Below are 13,283 nucleotides of genomic sequence, written 5' to 3'. Positions count from 1 at the left end.
TTTTTCAACTTCAGGACATTAAACATATATAGTATGGGTCAAATTTAATTAATTAATATATTTAATCTTCAATAATTACATGTTTCAAATTTCCAATACTCTAGACATGGTTACAGTAAATAGAAATATAGCAATGGAAACAACAGGTCAAATCTCTCTATTCAGCTTTCATATATACATCAAGTGTGGTGTGCAAATAAGAAACAGATAAATGTTACAGATTCTTTTAAGTCTTATGAAGAAAAAGGAAAGCGTTGTTTATTGATATGGGATGCAAGTTATTATAGAAATGTTTTTATTCTAGGTAAAATAATCAGTGTAGTGAGGCATAGAAAGATGTTTGGATTTTTGCTTTCAAAAATCTATTTAGATTCTCATATACACCGAATATTTTCCAATTTCAGAATCTAGAATAAGTTCCCTATTTGACAATTTCCATGGACCTTTTCATAGAATATTCAATGTAATGTTAGTGGTTAATCTTCATATATATATATATATACACACACACACACACACACACACACACACTCATCTATGTGTGTGTGCATTGGTTCAATTTATATATTATAAATTAAATACGTGTATATCATTTAAATTAAACATACATTAATATATTTAATTTAATTCACTTTTTATATCAAACTATATTTGCTCTATGTCAAATGACTGAAGTTCTTGTTTCTCTACCAAGTACTGCCTCCTCCTTGCAAATTACCACTGAGAAATTGGTATTATTAAAATAACAATTACACCTGAATTTGGCTAATTTGAGGAGTAATTGTAATAGTCACTTGGCTCTATTTTTCAGGCACAATTTCATTGTCATGAGAAACAAACAAACAAACAAAAAATGTGTGATAGCTTCTCCTTTTACAATTTGCCTACTAATGAGCCTGCCTTCTGAACATACTTTTTCTTCACTTGGGTGCTTCAACAAAGTGCTTTGAGTACCCTAGGGAATCTCTTGGACAGCAGCAAGGGAAATAATTCCATGACTCATGAAAGTTTTAAAATGTTTTCTACATAGCTATACTCCAGTTTTAAACACCTTCTTTAAGCTATTGCTTTGTAGATAGAAAATTTTAGTGAATGTTCTTAGGAGATAACAGATTTCACTGCTTGTAGTTTAAGGATCAGTTCTTTCACCATAGCAAATGATCACAGAATCCAACAATTCACATTTAAATGTGTCTTTGTTCCACACAACATCACATACTAAGTGACAATGATTGGTTTTACCTGAGATCCATGGGCTTGGAAAAGGAACAAATAAGAAATACTGCCCTTCCCAACCTTCTGTGCTTAGGAGCCAGTAGTAATTCACTGCAAAGGACTAGCTAGTCCTAGGATATTACAAACTACAACTTGTTTCCATCTTTTCTTATGACTTTTACGAGAATGGTGAGTAATTCCCTTATACTATTTGCTTCTGTAAATTCCCAGGACCCTGTGAATGTTACTCATTGGTGAACATTCACCCTATTGCAATAACCAGAATAAAAACTTAATTATCTGCTGCATTTGTTTTTCACACAAGAAATTAACATCTGTTTCCAAATCTAAATAAACAGGAAGCAAAATTGCATTTTACTATTAAAATAAAAACCCTGATATTTACAAAATTATCTTGACTATTAAAAGTTGTGAAAGGACATATTTAATGGTGACACTTTAAAAATTCACCTTTATTCTATGTAGAAATGTTATTAGTGGTATTTTGCATAATTGCCAAAGTCATGTTATGGTAATAGTATTTGCATTTTTATTATGAAAGCTTTGATTTTATTAAGTTTAAGGAGAAAACAGAATTTTTGGCCCAATTATAAAATTTTTAATGAATACAGTGTTAATATGTAAACGTTTCCATGAAAACAGTAAAAATATGAATATCTAATAACAAAAACCCATGAGAAAATGCAATAGAATTGTTTAAGAATAAATTAAAAATATCCATACATGTTTATAATAATAAACATGCTAAGGTAAAACAAAAAGGCAAACTATTACCTGTGAAAAATATTTGCATACATGTAATAGTCATAAGTGTCACCATTCTTTATAAAACCAACAATAGGAAACAGTAAACAGTCAAAAGAATAAAAGGGGGAGGAATAGTAATTCAGAGAAAATTCAAATGGCTAACTAATATATTAAGTGTGTTCAATAGAAATGTAAATTTAAATATTTATGTTTCATTCCCATCTTGTAAATTGCTGTTTCCTCTTCCATTTGGGAGACTCTTCCAATCCCTGGCTCACCTTCTGTTTTTCTCTTCCTTCTCTTCATATACAATTAGTTAGTATACTTCAGAAAATTTTTAGAGTCAATAACATTTACTCCTCTAAATACAATGCTAATAGTCCCCTCTGAAAAAATAATCAAGGTTAAAGAAATGTTACACAAAACCAAATCCTAGTGTGATTTATAATAAAGATCTGGAACAAACTAAATGTTCAGTGAGGAAGAGAGTGGCAAACTAAATTTTACCATGCTTATAAAGATATAATATGAAACTTTAACAAATAGATTGTTGGTGAATAATTCAAGTGGAAAAACAAGTTTATTTTGAGTGCATTTATTATATGCCTTTATTTTATGCATTTCTAAATGTGTATATATAATATATATACATATATAAATATATATATATACATATATATTATAATTAAACTCAATGATTAAAACAAAAGTGTTACATAATAGATTTTCCTCATTTTTTGAAGTCTTTATTACTTCAATAAGACCTATGAACTCAGAAATGAAAAAAGAAATGTTCAATCACTTAGGCAAGAACTACTCTTTTCTGGTAAAAATTGAAAATAAATAAGATTGTATATAGCAGAATTATTATTGGGCTAGAATGTGGCTCAGTGGTAAAGCATTTGCCTAGTAGGTATGAGACCCTGGATCTGATCCCCAGTACCACAGTACAAAAGCAGAATTATTATTCTCTAAAAATAAGCCATACTATAGGGCTGGGGATGTGGCTCAAGTGGTAGCATGTTCACCTAACACACGTGAGACACTGGGTTTGATTCTTAGCATCACATAAAAAAAAAATAAAAGATATTGTGTCCACCTAAAACTAAAAAAAAAATATTAAAAAATAAAATAAAAATAAGCCATACTATAAAGTGAAAATTTTATTTTTCTATGAAAATAAACTAAGCCTGAGTCAGAAATTTCAAATTAAGTTCTTAGTCTATTTAAAAAAAACCTCAGTCCTAATCTTGTTATCATTATCACTTATCTCACTTTTTAATAATGAAATATTAAGAAACACAATGTGTAGAATATCTTCCTTTGGTTTTGGTGGAAATGAGAAACTTCAGCTTGAAGGTGCCTCTGTAGGCTTTCTTCCAGCAATTGTGATTAAATGCAGCATAATAGGCAAGAGAAGACATAATTGTGCTTGTTAAATGCAGTCTTCATTTAACTATCAAATAAGAGAGTAGAAAAAGAAAAAAGAGTATTGTCAGCCATGGAGATATTTTCAGACAATCACAATAATCTGCATTACAATATTCTTTCCTATGAAAAAGAGGACCATAATACCACTCACAAGCAGCAGTTCAATGATAACCACTCAGATTTGATGCCTTAAATGCGAACATCTGGTTTCTATCATTAAAGCTATCAGAGTGCTGTTAATTACTTGTCTTCATCTATTTTCAGGATCTGTAAATATATAATTCAGGATCTAGAAAAGTAATTCCCATTATTTAAAAAATTAATGCCAGCATCTATCTCATGATGCCATGTGTACCGTACGGTAAGTGCCTAAAGTTTGCTCCTTTTTCCATGCTCACACACACTTGCAAAATGCCAATATAGAGAATCTGGATTTCATTTAATATTCCTTTGTGTCCCACATTCACTGTTATTTAGTATACACAAAAACACATATGTTTAATACACATAAAGAGAGATACATACTAAAAACAAGTGTGTACTTAAGTGTTCATCAATTGGAAATCATTAGAGTTTAGCTAAATCATTAAATTCACTAAATCCATTGAATTAAAAGATATAAAGCTTAATATTCTTGAATATATGCCTTCCTCCCTTTTATTTATTTATATACCCACAAAGAGAATTTCAAATTTTCTATGTTTGAAAAAAGAAAGAAGAAAATCAGATGATTTAGAGTTCTAGACAGTGTTTATAAATTTCCGATTTGTCCTAAGTTAATGCTTTTTTAAATCGGCTTTTTCATTTCTGTGACCAAAAGACCTGACAAGAAAAACATGGAGGCAGACAATTATATTTTGGCTCAGTGTTTCAGAAACTCAGTCCATAGATGGCCAACTCCATAGCTCAGGCCCAAAGGTGAAGCAGAACATCATGGCAGAAGGGTCCAGAAGAGGAAAACAGTTCAGAATATGGCCATCAGGAAGGAAAGAGAAAGATCCACTCATCAGGGACAAAATATAAACCCAAAAGGACATACTAACAGGGACCCACTTCTTCCAGCAACACTCTACCTACCTCCAGTTCCAGTCACTTAATCCATATTGGTGGATTAATCCACTGATTAGGTTAAAGCTCTTACAATCTGATCATTTTACCTCTGAAAATTCTTGCAGTTTCTCACTTGTGAGTACTTGGGAGACATCTCATATATAAAAAACTAAAAATGACTATACACACACACACAAACATACGCACACTATGGTTGGTAGAGTATGTTTGTATGTTTTTTATAATAGCTGGAAAATGAGAGAGGATAAAGTAGAATCCTCCAATATTTCTATAATATTGGTTATTAACCTGAACTATCCTAGGAAAAACAGAAAAGGGTAATTCATTAGAAAATATTATAATGCAAATGCAGAGAAGAAGAAAAAAAACTCAAGGACAATTAGAATAATTTGGAATTTGTGCATTTTCCCCTGTAGCATCTGTAGTAGCTTAATTCTCAAAAACCTAAGAGTTGCTCTGTTTTTTCAATATTTAGAAATATGTGGTTAGATAAAGGCTACTGTCCATGAAGTACTGTATGGCAGTCATATGACCAAGATGAGCCAACCACAAAGGAATAATGAGCAGTCTAAAGACACAACCCAAGAAATATTCACTCTACTACTCATCTGGTTTGGCAGGAGAAACGCTTTTCTTTCCATATAAGCAAGGCCTTAATTTAACAAGAGAAAATAACATCATATGGAATCCACACTACCCTCCTGGGAATTTAAGTTCCCAGTTAGCTGCTCTTCCTGATGGTATGATCAAGCAGCACTATAATTAGACTTCATAATCTCAAAGTTGTGTTCATTTTCTTCTATTTTCACTATGCCTTTGAAAGCTGGACCAAATGGATTATGTAAAAAACCATATTAAATATAATTTCATGGAATAATATTTACTCAGTAAGCATTCTATTGATTACTGAGCAGGCTTTACCCTACATGATGTTGGTCTCCTGGACAAATTAAGGTCTGGAGGATGAGAGGAGACTTGTGTTTGGTGGGAAGGCCCCACTCCCATGAAGAACAATGACTGATGAATCAGGCATGGCAAATTATTCATCCAAATAAAACAATGAGACATAGGGCAGAGTGAGCATATAGAACTCTTTTGTAAGAAAGAGTCAGTAAAGATTGATAGGACACAGGTGTGCTTAAGACAAAGTCCTCTCTGCTTGCAAATCATGAGAGGGAAAAGAAGGCTTTCTTTGATACTCATATATTAGAGTTGTTACAGTGGGTAAGGGAGGTGGGGAAAGGAAATTCAGGCTCAGTTCCTGTGCGGCATTTAACTACCTGTTCAACTGCCCAAGGTCCACCTTCTTGTGGTCAGAGAGCTCAATCTGGAGCAGATACTTTCTATGCTGGAAAAAAAAATAGCATGGGAAAATTAGTACAGGCATACTAAACCGTGACAGGAAATGGCCATAACCACTCCAAATGGATTATTCATGGGGTAGAAGGATCCTAAGCAGGCCATAAAATTCCACAATGGAGAAGACAATAGGCCCTTTCCTCTCTTGGAGCTGGTCCCCTCCATGCTCTGCCTCTTCACTAAATAAACCCTTCCTGCTTGTTCTATATGTCTCTCGAATGAAATCTTGCTTTCAGGAAGAGAAGAACTGAGGAAACCTCTGCCAGTTAACAATGTTAGATGGGAAGGAGAAATGACAGGAAAAATTACAGCTCTTAATAAGTGGGGGTTGCTGAAGCACTAAGTAACAATAAAATATAGCAAATCAGCAGGCCCAAAGATGAAAGAAATGAAAATAATTCTTCTTTGTTGATCTAATCAGAAGGAAGAGAAGAGGAAAAGAATTATAGAAATTGTAAGATCAATATAAAACAAGTAAACTCTCAGATTTCAAACCAACTATATTAATGGTTACATTTAATGTTGATAAACTAAAACTTCCAGTTAAGAAAAAATATTGTCAGACTGACACATGTATCTGTGTGTCACACACACACACACACACACACACACACACATAAAATCTATGTATCTAAACAAGACACACTTTAAGGAGATAGAATTGTTGAAACAAAATAATGGAAAACATGTCTCATGAAAATATTGCCAAAATTAAAACCAGTGTGAAATGTAAAATGCATGAGAGACAAAGAGGGACATTTCATAATAATAAAAGAGTCAATACATAAGAAAGTTATAGTAATTCTGAAGTTGTTTGTACATTATAAAATAATCTCTAAGGGTATAAATAATGGATTGGTGAATTAAATGCTGTAATTGGCAAATCAGTAATCCTCACAGAAGATTTTAGTATGTATCTCATAGTAAGTGATAAAACAAGCAACAATAAATGTAGTGTGGGTATTACACATTAAGTAACACATAAGACAATTTTCATAGAAGACAATTGAAGTTGACCTAAGTGGAATGTGGGACACATCATTCAACGTTGGGAGTCAGCTTGGTGGCCATGCCACCCATGCAGTCACATTGCCCCACACTTAGGAGGGCTTTGTACTTGTTTTAATGCTATTCTATCACAGTTTAAAAATCCTTAATAATTCACAAGCAAGTGGCACTGCATTTTCATATTGCACTACGGTCAGTCCCCAAGTGAGCCATTTCTGCCAAGGATTATGGAATAGACATTGTTTTCAGATGCACTTAATTATGTACATACACTATGATGTCCCTGTTGTGTGCTTCCTTAGTTCAATTAAGCTCATATGACAGGAATCCATAGAGGTTAAAATTCTTATCCTTTACCCCTGTAGAGTCCAAGTAGTCTGAATTTCATGGCCAACAATCTACACTGTAGCAGGCATCCTGGGTGATTCAGGGAGCATACATGGATTTCCCCATTGGCATATTCCTCCTTGAGAAACAAAATGTGTAAGCCAATATAGGACTGAATAACAATATTCATTACTAGACATGTAGCAAGTTATAGTTCCTGTTATGATTGGATATAAAGTAACCCCCCCAAAAAAACCCCATGTTAATGCAGAAATATTCAGAGGTGAAATGATTAGAGTATGAAAGCTGTGACCTAATCAGTGCAGCCTAGTTTGAATGGACTGACTGGGTGTTAATTGTAGGCAAATAGGACTTTGTTGGAGGAAATTTGTCTCTGGGGGCATTCCTAATTTTTGGCCCCTTTCTCCCTCCGTCTCTCTGCTTCCTGACCTTTCCTGAAGCTGAGCAGCTTTCCTCTGCTGTGCCCTTCCCTCATGATGTGCTAAAAGGCTGATTAAAACAGTTTCCAAAGCTTAACTGGTGGAGTGGCTGACTGAGAATGTATCATGGTAACTCAGGTGGCTTATTAAAATTAAAGTGAGGTTACCAAACTTTTCTCCCTTCTCCCTTTTTTCTCCCAGGGATAAATTAAACATAATGTTTGTGTGTCTGGAACTGAGGCATTCCCAAAGCCATGTTTTGTCCTCAAGTACAATGAATGAAGGACTCATTTATATTCAATAGAACATGTGAGGGTTCTGAAGAGAAAAAGGGGGAGAAATACTAAAATATATATATTTTAGACATGTGATTACCTATGGCAGCCTCATGAGACTTCAGTGGAATAAAATGCATTGGCTGTAAGAAAGGTTGCACAGAGGGGTAGAGCTCATCTCCTGACAGAATGACTCCTCACTGGAGGGATTTCATTCCCTACATGGCTTCCAGGTGAATAGTGGTATTACTTTGCCCAGCTCTGACATCACAGTCATGTATCTTTAGTATACATGGAAATGAGATTTCTCTTGTTTGCTGGTCAACTGGACATAGCCTGAGATGTCAGCTCCACTAAAACCCTAAGCCTGTTTGTAAGCTTTTGAAGACCACTGAGCACTTGACCTGGTATAAGAGAATTGTTAATTGCTCTTATGTAGGAAGCAGACTAAAGTGCATTAAATGACTCTGAGTTATGTAGCAAGGTCAGAAATTGTTTAAAATGCCTCTCTGTATAAACCAGATGTTTTATGAACATAACATCCTTAAGGTACACCCAATCATATTTTCTATTGCCTCAAAGCAGTCATGTTAGAAAACTAATATCTGTACAAGAGAATGGAGATCAAGCATTTCTCATGGATAATACAAAGAAACTTTAGATGTTTTGCAAGGGGAGAAAGTGATAAGGCAATGGGTTCCAACATAAATTTCGTATCAGGATCTCCAAGGAAACTCTTAAAAATTACAAATAGCTAGCTCTTACTTTGTAAATTTGTTTTAGTTTATGTAAGGAAGACCTGGGCCTTTGTAATTTCATCAGTTATTCATAAGTGATTCTCATGTGCATTTAGGATAAAGATTACCATTGCAAGGATTCTAAAAGCAGTTTAAAGGCACGGGTGGGACTTGAAGTTCGTGGCTTTATGCACAGAAACTCAGTGGAGCATATGTGATTTTGCTTAAGAGACTCAAGATAACTTAACATGAAATATGATTTCTAAATAACTGAGGTAAGATAGATTGGTACTATTTAAAGCTAGTCTTTCTTGAAACATACTTCAAAAAATGCAGTTGTTTCATTTATTAAAGAAGGGGTAACCCCTTTGCTGGTGCAATGGTTTTAGTTAAGAATGTCTCTGTGGTCAAAGATGCTCTTACTAGCTTTCAGCCCTTTTTATCCTATAGGTGATTTTTTGAGCAGTCTCAATGTGGTGATGGATAACTCTGATAATGGAGTAAACAATAAAAAAAGAACAATTCAAAATATTTCTTCCTTTTTTTGAAGAAGACAAACAATAAAGCAAGTAAGACACTAAAACATATGTTGCATGTTATAGAGTGACAAGAAGAAAACAGAGAGAAGATTAAAAGTAGAATGAAAGTTCATGGAGGAAAGTTCTGGAATGTGAGGTAATATTGGAAATGACATCTGAAGAAAGTAAAGAAGGGAGGATGTAATCCACAGGGCTTCCCTTAGTATGCTTTCAGTTTCTTCTTGTTTATAACTCTTCTTGTTTTAAAATTTTAATCACATGTTTTAATTTCTGCAATTTTTGACTGATTTTGTTATTTCTATTCTGAAAATGCAAAGTCTTAGTCAATCTTAATAAGATTTTCTCTTTTACTTCTTAACTGTATTATGTGTTTGTTGCTTTTATGAAGTTTGCTGAATTGTAAATGGAAAATGGTAGGGCTGGTATTTACTATGGTTTTATGTAGCTGATCTGTAGTTATTCCAGGTGGTTATGTAAAACATAGGGCAAGTTGTGGGTAGAGGTACACATAATTGGAGAGTACAAACTATGCCTGAGTTACTTGAGCAACTACTGTTCTTACTTAAAACTTCTTGAACAATTGGCTATAACAATCTAAAAGGCTTATGTACCTACTTATTTATCTTTAAAGAATAATTGTTATTTGTGCCAACCTACTTTGTTTTGTTGGTGGTGCGGTACAGTTAGGGACTGTTCAAGTTATTCAAGTTACCTTTGGTTTATTGCCCCCAAATTTCCCATTATTCTAAGCTCCTGCTGCTTCCAATGATTTCTTTGTGTTTTTTCCTGTGAATGCAGATCCACCAGAGGACTCTTAGTTTCCTATCTATATAGTTTTTCTGTATGTTATATAATGTAGGGGGTTACCACTTAGCACTAAGATCCTGAGCTTGAATCGTATTTTTTGATATCTGAAATCCTTCTCTAATGGTACAAATGTATCCATTTTTACTTCATTTTTTAAAACTCATTTCACAAGAAACTTGGAAATAATGTAGTTTAATAAATTAACTCAAATTCCCTTAACTAATAATAGGTATAGAGAGAAGAGTAAGGAGATCCCTGGTTCCCTACATATCCACCATCAGTTTCCAAGCCCCTGTTCTGTAGGACTAACTCTAGAATCGTCATCTTACCTATGGAGAACTCTTAGAGAATAACAGATTATCCCATGACCTAATAGTTACCATGTATATCTTACAAAATAACATGTTAAGAAAATTTCTGACTTTCTATGCCTGCATTGCTTATAAAGTGTGTTAATAGAATGGGAATGTCATTGAAAATGAGCAAATCATTAATAGGACAGTGATGGTTTTTAAATGTTCTTACTGCTTACCTATAATTCTTGCACCCTCATTGTTTACATGTAAATATACAGGCAAGAAATTACATTTTGAGTTAGGAACATATCAGCATTTGAACATCCTTTCGGAAATTATGCAAAATGAGTATTAGTTGGTTGCCTTCTAAATTTGAAAGTCAGCTAATCAATTTCGTATACATCAAGAGAGGGCCAATGTATAATACTTAATCATTTTCCAGTGAAATATTTCATTTCATATCTGGATTTATATACCATTTATCTTGAATGTGTAGCCTCATGTTACTTTTTATATTTAATTCACTCTATATGTGTGCAACAAATTTTCATTCTCCCCAGAGAATGCTAATGTCTGAAGTAGAATAAAAGTGGGTAGATATAGATTTTGTCAAGATGAGATATTGATAGTTCAGTTTTAATCCTGACTCAGCATTCCTGATTCTGGCCTGTTTAATCCTACATAAGAATATAGACCTCAAAATAGTGTGGTAGTTTGAATTGATCTATAAGCCAAATCCAAGTCCTATATACATGGTTGAAGAGTTCAGTTGTCACTTTAACTCTCAGCCCCTTTTATATTCAATTTTGAATGATGCTTTTCCATAATTCAAAACCGTAATGATTCAGAAAACTACAGCTCCAGGAAAAAAAAAATGAAGTAACTTTCAGACTGCATGTCATTTCCTATTGACCTACTGAATAAAAAAGAAACATCATTCCCCATAATCAATGCGTGCACTGTCTTTGCTCACCCTGAGTCTGTCCCACAAACAGCCAAAGCAAAACAAAGCAAAGCAAAAGCCTATTTTTAAGTTTTACCTGATCTTTCTTTGGTTTTATTCTCTAAATATGTTGTTGATAGGAACTAGACACCTTTTTTAAATTGTCCAGATAGTGAACTCCTGCTTGTGTTTTTTTAAAAATATTTTTCATAGTAGATGGACACAATACCTTTATTTTATTTATTTATTTTCATGTGGTGCTGAGTATCAAACCCAGTGCCTCATAGGTGCTGGACAAGCACTCTACTACAAAGCCACTCTACTTGTTGATGAATCCAGCCTTACTCTTCTTAGGATTGGGATCCATCTTGTCACAAAGTCATGAAAAGTTCATTTCTGTTTTACTATAAAATACTAAGATTTCTAATTGGCCTGACCACACTCTGATGTTTAAACTTGTTTGGAATTCCTGCCCATGCTCTGAACTCACCCATGCCTGGCTCTCCTTGGCCAGATAACAACCCTTCCTAAAACCTTAGTGGTCCCTCATAAATTCTGGCTCTCCTTGACCAGATAGCAACCCTCCCTAAATAACCTCAGCGGCTCCTCATAAATTCTGAGGTTGGGATCTCAATTTACTCTCTACCTTGAAATGTTAAGCCATGTAGATCATTAACCTGCTATCTGCCTTTATATTATGCCTGCCAAAACCCTTTTGCTGTAAGTTCCCAAGACTTCGTAACTTTTTGTGCTATAAAAACCTTCCTCCTCTGAGAGCTGTTGCTGTTCTCTGGCCTGGCTTTCAGGTGAGGTAGTCCATGGTCAGCTCTCTTGTGTACACAATATAAGCTTGCTTTAATTTGGTTTAAATTGGAATTGGTGGTCTTTTCTTGGCATTGTGGGCTCAACACTTATCTTTTAAGATACAGCTCTGATACCACCTTTCTCATAAATTCACTGGGCTTATTCAACTCCATTGCTATTTTTATTTCCTTCTGTGTGTTTTTGTACCACTTTCTGTGGACCTGAATACTCAGAATTAATTTATAAACATTTCACTGTAAATGGACTGTGAGCTCCCAAGATTGTATTTAACTCATCTCTCAATCCTCAGCAAATAAAGGTACACTCGGCTCTGAGAGGGCACTGAATGCCCTTGGAAATGGTCATTCAGTTGAACAATATTGAATTTAGGTCTGTTGGTTAAATTTAGGATCGTCACACACTGGAATAGTGGTAAAGTTTTTAACTCATAATTTCATAAACATTGTTAGCTTATTGAAAATTGGGAATATCAGAATTTCTCTGTACAGTCAGACACATAACTTCTACTGAAAATAAATGCTAAGGAGGCAAAACTATGCTTCCGAATTTTAACTAGGAGTCACTCGCTTTATGGATGTTTACGGAGTACAACTATATCCTCCACTTTATGTGAGGCATGCATGATGCCCCAATGAGCAACACAAACCAGGTGCCTGTCCTTCAGCCATCAAAAACTGGAGCATGTGAACAAAGTGCAATTAGTATAGTTAAATTGAATTGTTTGGCCTTAAGCTGCTGGTGGTTGGAATGTTTGCAATCTTTCTACAGAGCAACCAATTTCTATGGAGCAGTCTGCCCTGTTCATCCTTCCCATCTCTTCTTAGAAGTCTTTGGAGGATGGGCATGGTGGCACACACCTATAATCCCAGTGACTTGGGAGTTGAGGCAGGAGGATTACAAATTCAAGTCCAGCCTCAGCAACTTAGTGAGGCCCTCAGCATCTTGGTGAGACTCTGAAGACCCTGTGTCAAAATAAAAAATAAAAAGGTCTGGGGATGTGGCTCAGTTCTTAAGCCTGGGTTCAGTCCCTCAAAGCAAAAAATTAAAAAAGAAGTCTTTGGGGGGCCTGATGCCTTAAGCATCTGCCTACATCTTATTCCCTGACTGTCCTGCATATTCACTGAGTCAGATAAACTTTAACAAGTTCATCTTGGATGACAAAAAGAAGAGCTGATCACCCCGCGTCTTGAGCAATACCATGTTTGCAGGTTACATCTAAGGCATGGTGGAGAAAATCAGTCT

Source organism: Spermophilus citellus (assembly GCF_964194105.1).
Source record: "Spermophilus citellus genome assembly, chromosome: 12".
NCBI lineage: Eukaryota > Metazoa > Chordata > Mammalia > Rodentia > Sciuridae > Spermophilus > Spermophilus citellus.
This window is presented reverse-complemented; position numbering follows the sequence as displayed.